The 22,037-nt window shown below is 40.3% G+C and overlaps 1 protein-coding gene across 3 annotated transcripts in view; it reads right to left on the bottom strand.

Annotated features, from left to right (window-relative positions):
- EML1 (EMAP like 1) overlaps nt 1–22,037 on the bottom strand; it is a 131,820-nt gene that overhangs the window by 63,092 nt on the left and 46,691 nt on the right. The window lies entirely within an intron of this gene.

Raw genomic sequence — 22,037 nt, 5'->3', positions numbered from 1 at the left:
GTGGATTTAAAGCCCAAAATAATGTTATCCTATTTAATCTTGTTATTTTGTGTGGTTAGGGAAAAAACAGACAGAAATCTTTAACTACAGTTAAAACTGCAAAAGCATGTTGCTTTACATGAAGTTTCAGAAAGCCAAACTGGTTGCCAGCTGAACACTTAAAGGAACAGCCTTTATGATGTCAAATCCTCTAATTGCATTCTGTTATAAAAGTATATAAAATAGGATAAAAGCGCAAGCACCATATCTGCTTTTTTAGCTGGAAAGCTTTGATTGTGAGGAACAAGAAATCACATCTAATCTTTAAACCTGATAGCTATAGGAATAATACCATGCCTATCCACAAGCTTACATATGGACATGTGCATACTGTCTCCGAACAGGTAGGACAACTTTTCAGTTCAATCCCTATTCTAATGCATGTACTTAAGATAAGAGTGATTAGCATTGCAAGGAGATGCCCTAGTTGGGTACAATCAGGTGCATCTCACAGTGAGTAATCTGAACAGACCAGATTAGTTTTTCCATGTCCTCACAAGGTATGGATGTGTAGGAGGAAACGGGAAGAAGACATCTCTATCCCACACATCCGCCTAATGCCGTACTCTGGACTGCACTGGGAACCCAAGAGATAGGTGATCTAAAAGAGACCGCAGCAACAGTAATGTAAAGCATCATCTTGTGGGAACAGACCACTTCTAAACCATACTAATAAAAAAATTGTAATCCAAATATTACTCATCTACTATATATGGATTACAGACGGTTATTTCTGTGAACAGTATTTTCCCTCCTCTAATATAACTAGCTATTGTAGTCCGGTATTTATAAAATATTATTACTGTATTTCCCAACATGCGCTGAGGAATAACTTGCCCTTTTACAGTTTTACCACTAGAAACTTAAAGACGGGAATATAATTTCCTAAAATTAGAAGCAGAATTTGAAAGGATAAATCCATAATAGCAATCATCACTCAGAGCCTCACAGCTGGGTGTACTGTATTCATTAACAAAATGGGAGAGAAGAAAATTATCTTAACAGAAAATTCTCAGAAAGTTCCTTGTGGCTAATTAGTCAGCAATCACTGTAGCAAAATTATAAGCATGTGCCCTTGACCTGCCTGTGGCTGTCGAGCTATAACCAGCAGCTTACCGGTTTTTCCCTAACAGATGGTAGATGAGCTTCTATTTGGAATTCAACCAGTTAAAAATTATCTTCCTCAATACTGCTTAAGTGGAAGAAATTTTTGACACATCAATAAATTAGAGGAATCTTCCCCAGAAGAGGTCTATCAGTGTAAATGCTTTCCAGTTCAGAGTTACTGTGCTGGCTGTGTTGAGCACAGAAATCAATAGAAAACGTTTTAACAAATTATCATTCCTCCAGACTATGCTGGGATCAGTTCGTAACATAAAAAAAAGCCCCAAACATTGTGAACAAAAGTCAGGAGAGTAAAGATGACCGTCTGTAGCATAATATTAATGCAAGGATAGTAGCTTGAAAAAAGTAACATCATGGGATCTGCCTAGAGTTAAGAAGCTGAAGACACAGCCTAACGTGAACTCATAAAGAACAGAACCAGGAGGGTAATTAGCAGAGGTATTGCAGGGCAGAAGAGCTGGGCTGTGTTTTACCGTCTTATCTTCTCAGTGATGTACTGAGGATATGCTTGTATCACACCCTTAAGAACAAGAGAAGAAAAGCAGACTGTGGAACACGCGAGAATATTTACAATGACTCTCATCTCCACGTCACAGCCACGGCTCAACATCCAAGTCATCCTACAAAAGATAGCAAGGGATGAACTCAAATTCATCACGTGATGTACGCGAATAAGACTTCAGCTTTTGTTTAGCACCTTTAGACAAAAAGAACCAACTTCGATGCAAGATTTGCTTCTCTTAAACGTGTTTTAAACCACACGCAGATAAAAAGCATACACCGGTACACACAAAACGTTTCCTTAGAAACTTTATCAGTACTTAGCTCAATATATTTTCACTTTCTTTAGAAAACCTGTATATCTCCACCGGACTCTTCAACTATGCCATATGCAAGCAAAGCAGAAAGATTTAGTTTTACTTGCAGTCAGGGCAGATTTAAAGGGCAAGAAAACTGATTTAAAACATCATTTAAAAGTTAGTGATGTCAGCCCATGGTAACACATTACAACCCAATTTTATTTTATCTTGTTTCCTAGAGAAAAGTTGATTCACACTGGCAAGAAACCACTAAGACATATCAGTCACCAGTCGATCTGCAATTAAATGCAACTTTACGTTACATTAGAGAGCGCACTATATAAACACTTAAGAAACTACTTACGTTTGCATATATTTCTTCACTTTCCTAACTTCCATATTAGATGCTAGAATGGCAACTGATACTCAAATTTACTTGAACCTTTAACTTTTTGCCTATAATTTTTTATAATCTGCATTTTAATGAAAATAATAATCATATATGCCTAAGGTTTTAAAAACCAAATTGAAAATCCTATTAAACCTCAGAAATACATAAGCTCATAAAACACTTTTTCCATTTGAGAAATTAAAGACTTACTAAAACTGAGATTACATCAATAGAAAGTAATCCATAGTTATTGATTTGAAATAGATTGCATTTTGCTTATTTCGTAAGTGTATCCTTCGAGAATTAAGAATTGGAAAGTCTCGGCCTCTAATCAATAGCATTTATTTGTAAGATTAAAAAAAACCCCAAACATTCTGCACTTACTTTTCTTAAAGGCTTAACAGCTTTTTAAATTGTTTTCTGTAGACTCAAACTAAGCAACATAATACAAAAAGAACACAACATTCCTCCTGCACCTGCAGAAAGGGTTATTGATGTCAAAAGCAGATTTATCACTTTTGCAAACTCTGGTTACTTGTTCTCAGTGAATGGCTTCACTTCCAGCAGTGGTCTGACTTCTCTTCAGAACTCTGTACCTCGTGAATATTTTAGTTTCTGAAATTAATGCAGTATTAACATTAGATTTCATTGCCGGTTGTCACAAAGACAAATCACAATCTAAATATTTAAAGGAAAAAGTTCTTTCAAATTTAGAAAACTATTTTAAGTCTTCTTTTATAATCTGTCTTGTTCAGTACTGTCTTTCACAGTAATGTACAATTTTTTGCACTATTGCCAGGTTACCTAGGGCTCACGAGAAGTACTTGACTTAAATAGTGACAGCCTTGCTTGGATGGGAGAGGTAAAAAAAGCACACAGGATGCCCACAACAGACTGGTATTTTCCCATATTGCCCATCTTTGTCTTCAATTAGGGTTAAGTCCTCCTTTCATTTAATTCTGACAAACATAATATAATATAATAATATAATTGATAGTAATATAATTTTTTATTCTAAAATCTTCAGACCATACATTCCCACTCTCCAGCAAAAAATCTTTACTGACATTAATGCAGAAAGAACAAACTGCCCTTGCCAAGGCCTCAAACACAGCCAGAGACACTGCATTTGATAGATTGTTAGATGTCCCGGTAATAACCAGGAAGATGACTGCTGGATACAGAAAAGGAAGAAAATCCCTTTATTCCCTACCCTTAAAAAGAAAAAAAAAAAAATCAGGTTTGTTTCAGGAAACAGAGAAACATACATAATCTGAAAAATTATTTGGTTTAAAATGCAACTCCTCTAATTAAAGCCAATTTGCATTCTTTTTATTTTGAACTGGATTCCCTAGCATGAGATCATATTCTTATTTTTACCACAATGGAGCGCACGGCATTATCACAAATTTCCCCCAGCTGCGATGCCATTCCCAGCACACTGTGTAAGCATGGTCCTGCTGCCCTGACAGAGCAAAGGAGCTGTACTCCAAGGCTGACCCCATCCTCTGCAGCATTTGGCAATGCTACAATGACATGCGCGTTGCCTGTTTTTAAAAGAAATCCAGCTTTTCGTGGAGGAGGAGACAAAGGAGGAGACTGAGATAATCTATTTTGTAGCTTCCATGTTTGTCAAAAAAAGTTTACAGATATGCTTTGATCAACTAATGCAGTATTTTATCTCCCCAAGGCTACACAGAGACCTCAGTAAGAGGGAGAGAGCCAGCAGATGTCTGATCCGCCCTTGGCTGGGAACAAGCCCCAGGCCAAGGTCCAAGCAGAGCCTGGCTCATGACTGCTCCTCTCCCTCAAGGACTTTCCGGGACTGATTTCCTTCTGGCAGCAGTCAGTACTTCTCCCGTATGAGTTTCACCTGAGAGGTTAGATGGGTGAAGGCTGTGCCGAGCCAATCCTTTCCCCAAAGCCATCTCCTAATGGCACTGAGCTGAAGTACTAGTGACAACAAACCCTGCAGAAAGCCTGGCTGATAAAGCTCTTGTCACCCCATGATTACCAAGCATCTGAGCTTCAACCTTCATGATAAAGTGGAGCCTACCAGCAAAGACAAACCTTTAAAGCTAATACGGCCAGACAGCCTTAGAACAAAAGTTCACGTGTGCTTAGCTCTTGATGTGGGTAGACCTTGCATAAGGGATACCTCTGTGTCCAAGTGTACAGACACAAGGTAGGGCAAGTATAGCCACTCAAACTAAATTAATTCAATATTTTCAGGGTTCTCACTTATGAGAACTTTTTACTTACTTATCTTCCCCTCTTTGGTCCTTTCTTTTCTCTTCTTGGTAGGCTACAACTTCAGAAGTCAAATTGAGAACATGCCAGGACACCATTTAACATTGCAATCTTTATTTACGATTCAAACAGGTACATTTTTAAAAGCAGTCCTGAACACAGATTAGCGGTCTCCAAGTATGTAAAGACAATTTCAGTGATAAGCTTTGCCCAAAACAGCACCCAGGTACAGTAAACTTCCTCACCCAGCACAGAGCAGTGATTTCCGTGGGCAGTAAGCCCAGCAACATACTGAACTTGGAAATCATTAGATTTATGAGAGGAGGGAAAAAGGCTGAAACTGATTGGAAAACATTTCTCCCTACTGCACCAAAGAGATAGTTCAGAAAACCACATCTGCCCATAGCACATCAACTTTGTAAGCCAGACAAGGCCAGCAGAAGATGCCTTTTTACAAAATACCCTTCCGTTTAGCAGAAGACAGACAAGAGTAAAGCCTAGTACAGAAAAGCTTCAGCATTAAAATACTTAGTTACGTAAAAGATACAAACATAATAAATAACTTCATGGCAAGATACACCGATCAGAAGGTCATATTCCCAAAATTTAACATGACCATTTAGGGAAACCCCCAGATGTCAGGCTCTCTCCATGGCAGAGAAGTCTCACCCCCAGGGCTACTCAGTAGTCTTACTTGTAACAAACAGTTTGCAAATGTTTATTCTTCACCAAAACCAAGCATTTTGTATTTGCAAAGTCAAAAGTTGAAGAGAAATGAAAAACAATGTAGTTGATCAAGCATCCCCAGTTACAGTCAAGCCAACAAGCAACCTCTGTAGCAGTGAGTGCCACTAAGGCAAAGGAGTCACACATGAGCAACTATATTCTATCCACGCCTCCCTTTTTTTAATGGAAACAAGACAGCTTCATAAGCACACTATTGATTAAAAAAAAAAAAAACCAAACCAAAAAAAACCCCAAAAACCCAAAACACCCAAAACCACAAAACCACAACCAAAAACAAACACCCACCAAAAAAACACAACACCCAAACCCCAATTTTACTGAAAAACAAATTTTGAGCAGTCATTCACAGGGTGTGATGGTTCCCATTCCCTTTTCATTAAAAAAGAAAAATTCCTAGAAAAATATCTTTAATTTTTATATATATATTTTTACTGTATTACAAGTACTTCAATGCCTTTCTATCTCTCCTTGACGGAAAAGGATAGGCTTTTGAACTGGCCATCAAATTTACTGGCTTTATATTTACTGGATTTCAAATTTACATTAAATACACTTACTGGATTAATTGGACTCATGGAAAGTCTATCTCGTTAAATGAGCAAGGCAGAATTCCAACAAAAATTATAAGGAGTGATGAAGTAATTAGAAACACATGAATAAAACAGTTGTGTTTTAAGCTTCGTTATGCAGCCTTAGTTCTAACATTTTCTAACTTCCCAGAGTTTAAGAAGGACAGCTTAATAATTTTCCTAATTTTTCCAGAGGTGCTGGAAGTTTCTGCCTGCTGCTTCACCCACAGAAATAACCGACAGCAAGGAGAGTGTATTAGCATCTGTGGATCCATACCAGAAATAACAAAATATTTTATTTCAGAGATAACTGCCTACAGCAGAGCAAAGGCAAGACCCAAGAAATCTGAATTTCCTTACAAACTCTGCAAGGACTATGCTGTCACGGTGCTGGTTCTGGAGGCTTCTGCTCTTCAACCTTTTCCATGTCTGTTACGATGCTGGAATGGGTTGCCCAGAGAAGCTGCCCCATCCCTGCAGGTGTTCAATGCCAGGTTGGACAGGGCTCTGAGCAAACTGATCTAGTGAGAGATGTCTCTGCCCATGGCAGGGGGGTCGGACTAGATCTTTAAAGGTCTCTTCCAACCCAAACCATTCTGTGATTCAACCTGTTCATAGTCTAGCCCCTTTCTATCCCTTTGCCCCTCTATTTGCCCTGTTCCTCCTTCTCCCGGTTCCCAGCATCCCTCACCAGACGTACCAGCCTGCTCCCCACGAGCTCATCCTCCCCACCGACCTGCTCAGACCCTCCCTCATCCCAGCCTACCCCAGGTCCCTCTTCCACTTCTGCACCTCCTGCTTCCTCCACACAGCCCCTGAGCTGCAGAGGGGCCAGGGCAGAGCAGAAGATACATCCCCTGCACCCATCACAGGTACAATCTACCCAGCCCTACCCCTACAGCCCTCAGGCAGGGTCTCTTTAGCTGTTCTGCTGGGTAGGTGAGGCAAGGGCTGGAAGACATTCAGTTGTGCTGCCAAGACCTGTAGATGAAGTTAGATTAACACCAGTGCTATCAGACACTACAGCACATGCAGCGGAATTATCATCTGCTATTTTGGCAGCTCATATCTCTGCTGCAAAGTATGATTTCTGAAAGACTCGCAGCATGGCAAATGGGATAGAGCAGCGGTGTGGTGGGAAAAGGGTCCCCCCGATGTGCCCAGTCCTCCAGAACTCAGCCTGACCTTCTCTCAAGAAACAAAAGTGGTGCTAAAAATTTGCAGAGAAATTAGGATCTAAAAGCTGGCAGCATTTTCTCCTCACTGTTGTTTTAAAAAAAAGGCTGAACAGTTTGAAACTGCCTATCAAACAGACTCCGAGGAACATATCGGTGTGCAGCACCAAGCCCAAGGGTCCAGATGTCACCTGTACACAGCCTGTGCACGGTGCCAGCAGCGAGTTGCTACCCAACCCTCACAACTGGCTCCCGACTGCCCAAGGACAAGTCCCTGCAACTAACCTGATGGAAGAGCTTGCCCCACATGTCAAGTCAGAACATGCAGGGACACAGCCACCTCTGTGAGCTGCTCTGGGAGTCACCGTCCCAGGGCGGGGGTGAGTGTCTCCCACCAGCAGATACTGCAGAGAGCTGGCAGCGCTGGCAGGACTGGAGCTGAGCTCAGGGGGCTTCAGCAGGTAGGAGTGGGTCCTGTTTGTCATGGAAGGAGCTGGGATCCAGTGTGGAATTAGGCTCCTAGCAGTCACAGACCCCAGAACATGCACAATATCCAAAGCATGCAGTTTGACACAGCAGAAAGAGAACCAGCAGTTGCCACTACCTGAACCCAATTCTGCTGCCACCGCTACCTTTCACCTGCTGATGATACCCTGCCAAATTAAGCTGGATGTCTCAAAATCCCACAAGAATACTAAATCCCATGTATTTTCTTCTGTCTCATGCATATCTCCTTGCAATCCATTTTCCTGGGGACTAATTATAAAATTCATACACTATAGCTGCATCAAGGCCCTTCTTTATCTTCCCTCCCTCTGTCCATTCCTCCTTCATACAAACCACAGACACCACCTTCTCTTTCAACTGTTTTTCCTGCACCTTCATCAGGATGCAAAGGGCAGGAAAGGGTAATTCTCAGAACATACAGTGCAAGAAAAAGGTTATTATTCCAGAAAGTTAATAAATAAGACATTGGGTATAACTGAAAGCTAATGCATACAGTTCTAAGATTATATGCATACAATGCTGCATTAAGAACTTCTTACCTAGACACAGGAGTTACTTGGAAATAAAAACGAGAGTGCCAGTAGGTCGCTCCAGCTTTTCTTCAATTATTTCAAATGGAAACAACTCATTTTCACTTTAAAACCTCCGCTTTACACAACTGTTCAGAGGGCTTCATCCTCAGCACAACAACATTGCATAAAGAAAAATGCATAGGAACTTGCATATCATTCATATCTAATGCCTTGCCAACCCACACCTTCTTTTTACTATCTAATTATCATGTGGAAGTCTGTCAAAAGTGTCAAAAGCTTTTTTTTTTTAGCTGCCGCTTTTATCATAAGGTGGAAAAAAAGGCTGAAAAATTGTGAAAGACGTAGTCACGCTAACAACGTTCATTTATTTCCCAAGGTTTGTGCCCACAAAAAGTTTGAAGAACCCCTTGGACTTCACTGCACTCTGTGCCAGCCACCTTTGGGAGGAGCCTTAAAGGACTGAACTTATTTCACTGCCTCATGTTTCCACTCTCACCACCATGGAAGTGGGAATTCAGCTCCTACAGACTGCAACATGTGATAACTGAGGTTTTGTATGCAGCTCTTAATCGTAGCTCACTAAAGCACAGGTAACAGGGACTCGTAAGAGCAACAACATGCCAATTCTTCCCAGTCATAACTGGAAAAAAGAGGCAAGATTTCACAACCATGCAAGCTGCTGACTTGTCAAGGGAGTCACGGAATTGCTGTTTCCATCACAGAATGATTTTAAATTTTTATACAGGTCTAACATTTAATTTTAGTATGACAAATGGTTATATACACAGAGAAAATGGATAAATACCTCTACAGCAGAACAAAAGGTACTACAATAAACTGCAAGTAAAACCAGATCATCATGGAGACATTCAAGGCTAGGCTTGATGAGGCTCTGAGCAATCTGATCTAGTTAAAGATGTCCCTGCTTACTGCAGGAGGGTTGAACTAGACGACCTTTAGAGGTCCCTTCCAACCCAACACATTCTATGATTCTAAGATTTACACTATTGTTTAAGATAAATGAAGTTTCTACTAAAAAAATTTACTACTACATTTACAGTAATGACAGTTATTTCTCCTTGGCTTACAAAACAAGGTTTCACTCTGTCGAACACTGGGGAGTAGTAAGGGCCAATTAAACAACTTTGATCCAGAACCCCAACAAGCTGCCTCGCTAAACCCAGAACCAAATGGTTCAAGTTAATTAAACAAAGTACAGTCTGACCAACACAGGTGCCTCCATGCCATTCGGGTCCCCACAGCAGACAAACCCAGCCAGCCTGGTAAACGGAGCAATGGGTGCATAACACTAATTGTTTTAAAATCACATTATATATTTTAGCCAATACTAAATCTAGTAATCTTACTTAACACTAACCCGCGTGATGCAGGAAGTGCTCCATGCCACTGCTGGGAACACCCAAGCAGTAAGACTTTCACCCTGCCACAGCCAAGATGTTTGAAATCGCTTTTTTTTCCTCCCTGATGCATTTGTCCTACTTCTAATCCACTCCCTCAAGACACCTCTTTTTAAGGGAACCAGACTGGAAAAAGCTAGGAATAGCCAGGAGGAGGTGGCCAACGTGTATTTTACTCTTGGGGGAAGTACACAAGCAGTGCTGATACCATCTGAAGAGCCCTGCTAGGAAAGGTGAAGGCAGTGAGGTTTTTCCCTTGGTTGCTGCTTGGGATACAGACTGCCATGGACTTTGCAAACATTTGCTCACTGAACTGAGTATGGGACTTGCAGACACCCTGTAGAACCAGAATTACAAAGATCGAAAAGCTTGTGTTGTTTTCCCAAGTATCTTCCCTCCTCTTTTCTGGTATTTGCCAGTGGTCTACGGGACATCATCTAAGAAAACTGGGCTGTAACAAAATATCTCCCCCGTGAATCTCATGTTCCACTTCTTAAATGGATTAACCAGTTCCTAACACTAGATATTAAAATTCTGTCAAAAATATATATGCTTTTCCACACCACTGATTTTAGTGTTCCAAATTAAAACCAAACCACAAAAGATACACAGCCTTTGCAATTCTGTAGTTTTTAGGGTCTTTACTAAAAATCAGCAGTTTCACTTATTCCTGTGTTTTGTGTTAAGCTGTTAAAATATCTACATGCCAGAAAGAAAAAAGTGTCAAAAGCATGAACTTTATTACTCTTGTCCTTGTCCCCAGAGAGGCTTCAGCCAGGCAGAAGCTACTTCAAAGCTTCACATCACACATGCCGAGAGACTTGAACTAAGAGAAGCAACTGCCAAATTCAGGAGGCAGTAAAAGGCTTAGATTTACAGGGCCCCCGAGGCAAAACATTTTTTTTAATGAAAAACTCAAAAATAAAAACTAGAAAGGAAAAAAACCCCTGAAGTTACACCCTCCTGGAACAATATGCACACAAATCTCTCATAACCTTCTGAGTCACAGCTACCAGGGTTAATAACGTAGCATCGACCAAATGGTTTCTGAGCTTCGCAATATCCTACAGAGCCTTGCAGGAATCACTGGAGCTGCTTTAGGATTACTTCAACTTTTTGGAAGTGTAAACAAACAGGACACACAACTGCTCTCCAGCACAAGGCTCTTAATCCACTCCCTCCTATAAGGGACCACTGAAGATGACTGTTAGCTCCTGCAAGAGTATTTTTGTTTAAATTCCTCAATGCACAGAGATCTTGAAGATGTTTTTCTTCCCCTTGCACCAAGTGTGCTGTAATCAAGAGAAATGCTTCAGTCACGGTTATCCACATTTGATTTTGAAAACCAAGCGGCAGTATCACACCAATGTTTGTTGCAGATTAATTCATGCTCTCTTTTTAGGGTATACTTTTTCCAACAGAGTTGTGGAATAATCTGATCAATATGCTTCTGAAAGCAGTATGTTCCCAAGAAAGGTGACATAAGGAAGAGGAGATCATTGTTCTTTTGATAGAAATTATACTTCTCTCTCAAAAGTACAAAAGAAAAAGCTAAGAAATACGTAGTTGCAAAGTCTGAAAATGCAAGAAAAAAAATCATGATATGCAATTAGGAATTAAAATTTCTGCACATAAAAAATATTGTGAGTACACCTGTGCGCCTGGGGCTATTACATTTTTTGAATCAAATGTGATTTCATATTCTGCAAAAACCATAAGAATTACAAAAAATATTCATAGCTTCCAGGGATAAGAAAAAACACACAACAACACACACACAGACACACATGAAAACGGCCACAAAAGCTAAACTTTCAAAGAAACACAGGAATCTCAATGGTAAAAATTTTATGTTGGTCCACTGGGCTTTGAATGGGTAACTGGACTGAAAATTAGATTTATGATGCATATGTAATTTTCCACCTATATGAACTTTTAATTCAATTATAAATCACACTTGCAGCAGACAAAAAGTACTTTTCTCTTCATTACAATCTTTTAGTGGCTGCCTGCCTCTCCCTGTATTGCCTTACACATTGTTTTAAAACTTTTGCCTCACATCACTGTGTCTGGCCCAATACAGAAAAAAGGGGATTACTTCTACCTGCTACAATACAAAACAGATGGGTATTGCTTCTAACTTGTATTAATTTACTGACACCATGCAACACATGGTGCCACAAGCAGCTGCAATGACAAAAGCAAGGGTCCAGTTCCACAAGACACAATGGCCAGTCTAGAAGCCTCCAGTCTGCCTGCAGCTCCCACTATTCCTATAATTTATCTTCTGCTGCCTCTGGAAGCTGATTTAATTCTCCGACCTGGCAGAAAACTAACCCAGCAAAAGCAAAAACTAAGCACCACACACAAACACTACGTAGATTTTTCTGTCAGGTTATCATGTTAAATTAACTCTGACAAATTAGCCTGTCAAGTGTTGAGTGAGTAAAACCACAGAGAGCAAGAGAGGGAAGGGGAAGCGAGGCTTTCCTCCCAAGCAGCACCATGGTGTATGTCAGTTTATTTGCCTGAGCTACTGTAGCCTGAGAATGGGAATGGATGGCGGGGGGGTGCAGAAGGTTTACCCCCAACACGAAAATCCACTTAACCTGAGTCTCCTGAATTTTATACTACTATCTTCCAGCTCCCACAGCTCTCTGGTTTGTTAACCTTTACTCCCAAGCAACCCTATACACCCTCTTACCGCATAACATCCAAAGGACCAAGCCTGTCATCTTTAACATCCCTTATACAGTCTCCCCCAGTTTCTGTTACGTTGTATTATTTCATTTAATTGAAATATTGAAACATTATCACATAGTCTTACTTAGCTTCAAAGTCAGTAGCTAGAATTATTTTATTACATCAATATGCATCAGAAACTAGGTAAATGTTATGAAAAGAAGCAGATACATTGAAAGAACTCTTTCTCCTCCCCCCCACCCTCACCCCCCAGGGCAAAGCTAAATGAAAAGAAAGAAAAAAACCAAACCTGGTAGGTTGCCCTGGTATTTACTCCCCGTGTTTAAACAAATTTTAGAAATAAGTATATCAATCACACAGGGGCACGTCTTCCTGTAAGAAGGGTCACAGAAAGAGCATCCTACCTGGGAATGACAGCTACAGAATGGAATCTCTCAAATAACTCACACATGAGACAATGCTGGTATAAACCACACTGCTCTTGTTCAGCGCTGTAAAGCTTCACCTTAATGTCTTACAACTGTGAACTCCATAAAAGTTGAGTAAATATAGATATATTGCTCCTGGGAGACCATACCAACAAACATATTTTCCAACTTCCACGAATTTTAGTTTCAAAGCATTCACTTAACACAACAGCAAACATTTTTCAATTCCATAGCTGAACATTTAATCCCACAATTCTGTTTTTTAACTGTTTTCAAAAACCAAAACAAAGCACCCAGGTCATAAAAGAAAGCTAAAATATAGTTCACATAACTAATCATTTAATTCAGCTATAAATTTGTTCTGAAAGATTACCGGAATGATAGAAACATTTTGTTCAAACTTTTACTGATAACATGCTTATTCTAAATCTTTCAGATAACAAACTGTCAAACGTCAAATAATAATGAAAAAAAATCTAAGCAAAACCTACCATACAGTAACATGTATGTCATACTGGGGTGGAGAGAACAACAAGCCCTGTATCATTTGTACTTTCTTTATCTAGCTTTAAAAACAAGGCTGGAAACATCGAGACAGGTAGACTGGTACACCCATACCCACTCCCTTTAAAATGACTGGGTTTAGATCTTTCATTGTAAATTGAAAGCCCTGATTTTACTTCTGTCTGATACATTAATCTTTGCCCAAAAGAGGCCAAGAGTTCTTAATTTTCAGTTCTGAACAAGCTCCGTAATGAGCTTTTTGATAAACAACTGTGAATAAAATCTTCAGAGCCACAGAAGTGCAGCTCAAGCCCAACACGAGTCCTGCAGTGACTTGTTCATGATGGTCCCTCTATGTACTCTAGCGTGGACGCGGAGGGTGCTGGTGCCATGATCATCACCAGTCACTCCTCTGTCACCTATATGATGGCAAAGCCTTGGAAGTGCACCAGGAGTGCTTTCATGCTGATGTTTGTTCATCACACGGCATCAGACTAGAGCTGGTCCATGGTAACTGCAGAGACATACAGACACCCGAGTCCTCACCACCAACTGTTTTGCTTTACAGATTTCTTCCTCTTGTCCCACATTCCCACTGATGTAGACACAGCGCTAAAATACAGCATCTCGGAGCTAGTGCATCTTACATATACCTCTTTTAAAGTATTCTGTCCGTCAGCTGCAGATCCTGCAGCATACCATTGCAGAAAAGGGTTATCTGCATGCCACCGGTAGCTGACCCCAGCCTACACATCAGCCAGACCACACACCAAACCTCCAAATTTTAAAAATGAAACTTTTCTCACTTCTCAGTAGAGAAAGGCCTCGAGCCTTGCTAAACATATAAATGCTTAACTTAAAAATTGTATGTATAAAATCTTTTGTCCCAAAGGATCCCTAATTAGTTCATTAAAACATCTGAACAGAGGAAATGACTTATTTCCAAACTGAAGTACAGCCTCCACAGGGATCTCTCACACACACGTGCTGTCTAGCATAAAAGGGAGAAAAAGAAAAAAAACCTACCCTCACACCTCCCTCCATGCATGGCATTATACAGAGTTAGCTAAGTTACAGTGGTGTATATTTTTTACTATAAGAGCCAAAATTCCTAAGAATCCTCATTTTCTTAGACTCCACAGGAATTTGCCATGAGCATTTTCAGAGTTCGAAATCACAGTCCTACTGAAGTCCACAGTAAACTCCTATTGGCTGTGCAGCATCAGGATTTCATCTCTTACCCCAAATCACATCAGTAATTGTTCACTCTGTTACACTGAGCTATTTTAAATATGCTTTATATCCATGCTTTGTATAATCCACAGACACGAACTCCTTAAATTCAATTTTAAAATTCAATTCAAAATACAGTTTTTAGATTCACAGGAACCTAAAAACGATGGCCTGATTTTTTCAGATCACTTGAGCGTAGTCCAGGCTGTCGCTGCCCTATTGCTTTGGCCTATATTTGGAAGGTGTAAGGCAAAAAAGGCAGCAATGCAGACACCAATTCAAATAATGGCCTGACTCTCAGGATATGCTAATGCCTTGAAGGTTTTTATCAGTGTAGATAAAGACCCCATTGCCCTCTGCAGCCTAGCCAGCCCTGCCAGACCACCCATCTAGCTGCAGACCTCGCTCACCTCCAAGAAGCCATCCTCCGCCAGCAGGCAATTCATGGGGCATTGAGCAGTGGGACCATGGCGTGTCACATATTAAGCCTGACACGCTTACTTCAGGGTGAGGAGGAGGATCCACCTGCCGGACCCCGCAAGCTGTTTAAAGCAGCATCTCCATTTGGGAGATGGAAGGATGCTTTCCAGGCAGAAACCAGTCTGAGTACAACAGTTTGGGAAATTCCGGACAGGGGAAAGGAAACAACAGAATGCTAATTGGTTTTAGTAAACATAACATAAATACGAAACTGACTGGCTGTCAGCATATTTGTCAGATTTCAGGATGATTTTTTTTTTCCCTCCTAAGAGGAAAAATGGAAAAAAAAAAAAAAAAGCTGCTCCTAATGCTGCTGACTTCAGGATACAAAAACCCTCCACAGCCTCAAGGAAATTCTAGACTCTACTGCCCAGCCATCCCCACTTGGATGTGCAGGAACTGCAGCAGGAAACCTCAAAAGCTGTTTCTGTTTGTTGTGTTCTTCACCACACTTGTAAGAGAAAGAAACACCAAGTTTTCATTAAACACAAGGTTCTTTACAAAGTTTTCATTAAAAAATATTTGCCTTTACTAGCTTGAAACAATGACTGTTTCTCTATCTTTTCTATTTACATATTGAAATGCACTCATCGATTTTGTATCTTAGGAACCTCACATTTTAAAGCTCAGCTCACACACAATTAAAGCTTAGTTCACACACAATTCTCAGGCGACTACAAGCCAGTAACAGTGTTTCATATACTGACCTGCAACAGCTTATACAAGTTATACTTAAAACCAGAAAGTATTTCTTCTTTCCTTTTTTGCAGGAAACTTTGGTGAGTTTCCAATCAAGTACAGGGTCTATGCTACTAAGAAATGCAAACTTTTATCACAATGAGGTGTTTATTTCAGATTTTAAATCCAAAAGCGCAATTAATTTCTACATTCCACAAAATCTAAGAACACTGCTAGAGACCTCCAACACTAGTTTTCAAATGAGTGTATTTATTCAATAATCAGTCATTTCAAAGCAAGACAAGAAAATGATGGACCATGTCAGATTTTACTCTTTGGAAGTAATGGAGTGTGGACAATCTCACTTAATTACTTTCCAAGGAATTAATTTAGTGAAATCATGTTAACATATCATTATCCCCACCCCATCTCCCTAAAAAACCTCAGGGAGCCACTTCCACATTTTAATTATGTAATGGACGAACATTTTAAATTGTGTTTCATGGAAGAACAGCATCATCCATAGTTCCTTCTGCACTCCCTCTAAGCTTTCACAATTCCTTATGGCTGCCCAATTAGTGTCATTTGCGAACAGCAAGCACCCCACAAAAATATAGTCATTATACCATTTCACGCAACCTTCCTACTTATTCTCTCACATCTTCCTTGATATTTTAATGATCAAAAGACAGGTTCTTCATTACAGCTTTGCAAAATTTCTCTTGACAAAAGAACTGCAGCAAGAACTTTAAAATCTTCATCTTAAATTTCTAAGGAAAGGAGAAACGGGAGGGAAGTCAGGATAAAACCTATTAAAATGCATGTCACTGCCTGGCATACTCCCTCACTGGCTCCTCACGTATTCACTTTTTAATAATGTACTTCTAATATAATTTTAATCCTTATTTGAATTGTTTGCACGTGGTTAAAGCTTCAATAAAAGAATCTGAGTTTTGCTATTCTTAATTAGAACTTAAAACACATATTTTATCAGTTGTGTAAAGTACTATTAAATTTTTAAAAAACTCCTTGAAGATCAGATAAAGCATGTTTTTCTGCTGAGAGCCCAATGCTTTAATTTGCAATTCTGTATGTTGTTTTATTCATGATAAAATACTTGATACTTGTAGTTTCTCTCCATATTGCTAACACTGACATAGATTCTCTATTAGGTTTGACTATCACCGAAGGATTCTCTCATGACTGGTCTGTATTTTCATTTGGTTTTAAAAGCTTAGTTTTTTAAAAAAAAAAAAAAAAAAAAAGCAAAAAAAAATTTTAATTCTAGAAGCTACAATTAACGATATCCATGACTAAAACAAGCTTTAATAATTCATGATTTGGAAATACATAGCTAATTAAAGGGCAACAAATTCATTTTACTTATATAGTGTCTTATTAAAAATAATAGTTTGAGCTTTAATAGGCTAACAATATATATTGTGAAAGTGTCCATTACAGAAAGTTATTTTTATTTCATAGTGTACTAATTTATTCTGCATTCAATTACTGCACACACAAAAACCATCTTTCTGTTTGACACCCCTCCCCCTTATTCCAGGGTAGAAGAAAGTAAATTCTAGATGTTGATCAAAAAAAACAAACTTATATTCTATATAGCTCCAAAATGGGCTCTACATTAAATGGCCATTTTGCACAATCCAGCATTACACTTAAGGGTTCGATTGTAAGAGCAAGGGATCCTGAGTTCAAACCATGCTGCTGTCCTGGAGAGAATAGGTCTAGAGAGGAAATGAGAAAGCCTGGTTTCACTGTCTGTCTCTGTTGTTACAGGCTATTGAGAAAAACAACAAACATGAGTAATGCTATTAACATGTTTGCAACATCTTTTTGAATATGCTTGCAACATATTTTCATATACACAGTCTGTGAATCTGCCCAGTGAGAACCAAATTAAATCCAATTTCACTTTGCATTATTCCTAGGAAGTGATCACAGTAAAACAAATTACAGTCTCTTCCAACCCTTGACAGATTTGGACTAGTGACCTGAAAACTATAAGGCCCAATGTACCATTGTTCCTTCCCTAATCCATACCGCATTGCGTGGTTTTCGTCCAGCTGTAGGAAGAGCATAACTGGCTGTATTTCGGAAAGTTAGGGAGAGGAAGTGTGAGAAATGGGAAAGAAGAGCCAATTGCTAGAATAATATTGTCCATAAGGGTTTCCTGTTTGTGATGTTCACTTCCTCACCAACAGGGCATCACTCCACTTGTAGATACATGAGTCAGAGAGAAACTGTACATAAATTCTTTTTTTTTTTTTCAGCAGTGGTGGATAATTGCAGATAATTACTTTTAAAAAACATTTTTTTAATTATTCTGCTTTATTTGTAATAAATCTTAATATAGTTGGGTTTATAGTATAGTTTTGCTACTAGCAATTACACTTGAGGTAATCAGTTAAACAGAACTGTAATTAATATCATGGAACCCCTTGCCAAAGAAATCAATTTCATTAAGAATTTGTTTTACACTTTTCTTACTGCTTTACCCAGATATTCTAAATTTGAAATTTCTGTCAAAGGCGGCATCTGTGGTTGCAGAAATGGCCATGGAACAGCTAGAACTTTCCCACTAGCCAAGTGAAGAATATTAAAGAGATGCTACAAGTTGTAAATGAATCAAGAATAAATTCTCACTTCCTTCTCTAAGTCCACACAGGCATTTTGCGGAGTGCAGGAATCCCAGATTTCACCCTTTATGTTCCTCATGCCTAATAATCCTGCCCACAGAACTAGCATGGTGAAGGCCATGTTCATTAGGTCACAGCTACAGCTATAAACAGATCGGGAATTGTGGTCAGAGGACCCACGAACCTCTGCCCACACCCTACGTGCCTCCCCAACTTGCCTATAATCACCACTAATCACTCTTGCTGCTCAATAAATCAGCTGGAGGCGAGATGAGCGCTGTCTATAACTCCACTACATGCCCTGTTCTGTAGAGTTTCATGTCCAGCACAGTTCTCTCCATCAGTTTTTAAGCAGACACCAAAATCCTCAACACTACCTTGCCTTATCAGTATTTTACCACTTTTACCTTCAGCTTAAATAATGCATTACTTACATCCTGATTGACTGTAGATAAACATAATGGCTTTCTACCTAAGAACTACATAAAAGTTACATCAATATCAGGGACTGTATCTGTAACCAGGCATGGCTAATATTAATTAATAATATTAATATCCAAGCATTACTTTCCAACATGCAAAATAAATCAATAGTGTTCTTCATTACCTAGAAAGCAAGATGTAAGTTGAGAAGTATCCTTAGATAGGCATTAAGTGGAGTTATTTTAGTGTCTTTCTAAAAAATAAACAAACAGAATAGGCATAGCAACTAGCAAAACATTTTATGCATCTGAAGAGCCTGTCCCCTGAAAATCAAGAGGAAGATTTCAAACTAATGCGACAAACTCCTCCAAAGTAGGCGTGTACTTTCCTCTGAGTTTACAACTAAGGAAACTTAAGGCAACAAGACTGAAATGACTTGCCTAAAATCCCATTGCAAGTTTGTATTTCTTGCTTTGATACTATCTCAGACTGACACTTGCATTCATTAACATAACATTTCTCAAATGCCAACCCTACCCTACTGTTCTGTAAAACAGAGTTGCAGAAAGTAGGTGTCTTTGAACTAGCTGTGCTAAATATTTGCCCTAGATTTTAGACATGCAGCTCCAATTGAACATATTTTCCTCACCTCCTTCTTCTCTCCCGTCCTTCTCCATTTACTCTATTTTTTACGCATTTCAAACCATAAAGACACGTTACTAAACAACCCTGCAGACTAGATCTACCAAAACAAAGCCAACACAAAAAGACACAAAGACCCAAGTTCTTCTCCTGAACCCAGAGCCTTTTCTTGAGAGAAAGGGAGACTTGGGGTGAGTTTGCCCTCATATTACTCCTTTCCTCTCTGACCAGGTCCTCCATCCCCATCACAACCTCCTGCCCGCCACTACTGCCTTCCTCCCCGATTCCCTCAGCAGCTGCCACTGGCCCCAAGCAGGGAGAAAGGACCGGGAAGTGGGAGAAGCTGCAGCCACCCTTGGGCCCAGGCTGGAGCTCACTTGCTGCCTTACGGGTGACCTGCAGTTATTCTGGTAGAAGCGCAGGCTTTGCATCCTGATCTTCCCAAACACAATATGTACAGGCAGTCTCTTTATCATTTCTTCGGTTCAAGACCATAAGAAAATTCTATTGTGACTTTACTTGTACAAAACTAAAATTAATCCTTCCTTCTATGTTCAGAACAGAAAACCTCTCAACATACAGCGATGATCACTTCGAGTGCTTCCCAGCCATTTCTGTATTTCACTTTACCCTGTATCAAAATCACATTTTCCTTCACCTCTCCACCACTTGCTTGCCCTGTTTGGTTCTTCTTTATGCTTGCTCCACTCGCAACGTCACATTGTCCTTCATACTACCCATTATACTTGCAAGAGCTTTCCACTTCCCTGTAAAGCAATTTTCTTTTCCTCTTTCAACCTCAGAACCCTCACTGGCATCCTCCAGCTGCATTTTTTTTTTCCTCATGGGTCATGTGTGTCCGTGTGAAATATCTGATCACCTCAAGGCAGTATTCAAAGGCCCAATTCTCTTGTTCTTCCTCATCTCATCTAATACAGTCTCAACCAAGGCTAACTCATAAAAGGAAAGGCTTCTGAATCAAACCACTTTCTTTTATAAACTCAGAATAATACAAGTTTACAACAGCTCTTGAGCTCACCACCTACAACAAGATGACAGCCTGGCAAGCGATCTCATCAGTAACACATTCTAGAACATAATACTCCAGGATTAACTAAGATTTTAAAACCTATGTACAGCATAAATACATACAGCTTATTTCCATCACGTATAATAGGTGCTCAGAGTCACAAAATCAACATGAGTGACAGCTCTCAGAAATAAGCTTATTCAAACTATTCAGAAAGTGCTGCTACTCCTACTGTTCCTGTATGCATGTTACTATCAGAACACTGTAAAAGCAAAGCCCAGGGATTTTGGTAGGAAGCCAGCTTGCTTATAAATGGGTTAGAGTACAAACTTTGAAATACATTGCTGTATGTTTTCTTTTTAAAAACACTTACAATTAAATATTTATTAAGTTTAGGCAAAACAGGCATCTGCTATCAGCGTACAACCCCCATGCACAGTCATAGTTTTCTCTCCTGAAGAGCTCTGAGAACGCAGCAGCACCACACAATGCATGGCCCACACCGTGCGACTCGTGAAAAACTACTCCCGCAATCTCAAGGTCCACACGTATCAGAGTTTTCTGCTGACCTGTCCCTTTCTTGCACCATACCACACAAAAAAATTTAAAAAATTGTAAAATTTATCATCTTCATTTCTTCCAAGAGAAGAGGTTGCTATGTCTGATGCAGTTGCTGTCATGAAGCAATTTAATATGAACCTGGCTCCAGCTGTTCGGACAGCAGGAGAAAGCCAGACCACGACTAAAATCTGGAGGAATAAGAGATCCACAAATCAATTTTCAGTGAAATATGAGATTATGAATGCTTGCAATTTTGCTGCTAGAAAGGAATAACTAGAGTCAAAATAAGGTATTTTGAGCTTAAAGTTTACCATGAAGAACTCTTTGTAACCAGATTTATTTCCCCCCCCCAAATAACAGCAAGCACCAGCTAGTTGAATAATCCCAAATACTATGCAGGCCAGGCTCCAAATACCTCCTCTGAGGATCCTGGCAGCTCCTCACCTCCTTCTTCCCTTTTTATGACCTGTCACTGCAGACCAGCAGCTCTCCCATCACACTGCCACCCAGGTGACGCCACCACCACCACCCCCAGAAAAAAAACCCTACCTTTAAAATAAATAAATAAATAAATAAATAAATCGCAGAAAGAAAAACTGCAGGCCAACTCCCTTAACTCCACACAAGGCACCTGCCACCCACAAGCTGTCCTTCGCGGGCGCGGAGAGCCGCCGGGTGGGCGGAGGGAGCGGAGCGGGGCGCGGGCAGGAGAGGGGGGCCGCGGAAGGACACCTGCCCTGTCCCCTCCGCTGCGGAGGGACGGCGCTCAGGGGTCACTGCGCGCCTCAGGGGCGCAGACCTGCGTTCACAGGGCGGCCGTACACATACATATGTATATATACATACATATATATATATATATGTACGTTGGCATGCGCGCAGCGGTGGGTGACCGCTGGGGCTACCAGATCTGCCTCTGAGGCAGACGCACAGACACATCCATACCATCTATACGCACACATATCTATACATGTTCCCGTGCAGGAGGTGCAGGAGAAGTTCCTCACAGCGGCGCCGCGGGCTGGCAGGCTCCCCGCTGGATAACGGGGGAAGCTGAGGGGGGTGAAGTTTCCTCCCTCCTCCTCTCCCCGAGTTATGCCGCGGAGCTGGGCGGCCCTGGGCGGCGGAGACGCCGCCGGCAGCCCCA

The sequence above is a fragment of the Chroicocephalus ridibundus genome, chromosome 4 (assembly GCF_963924245.1).
Source record: "Chroicocephalus ridibundus chromosome 4, bChrRid1.1, whole genome shotgun sequence".
Taxonomy (NCBI): Eukaryota; Metazoa; Chordata; class Aves; order Charadriiformes; family Laridae; genus Chroicocephalus; species Chroicocephalus ridibundus.
This window is presented reverse-complemented; position numbering and strand designations above follow the sequence as displayed.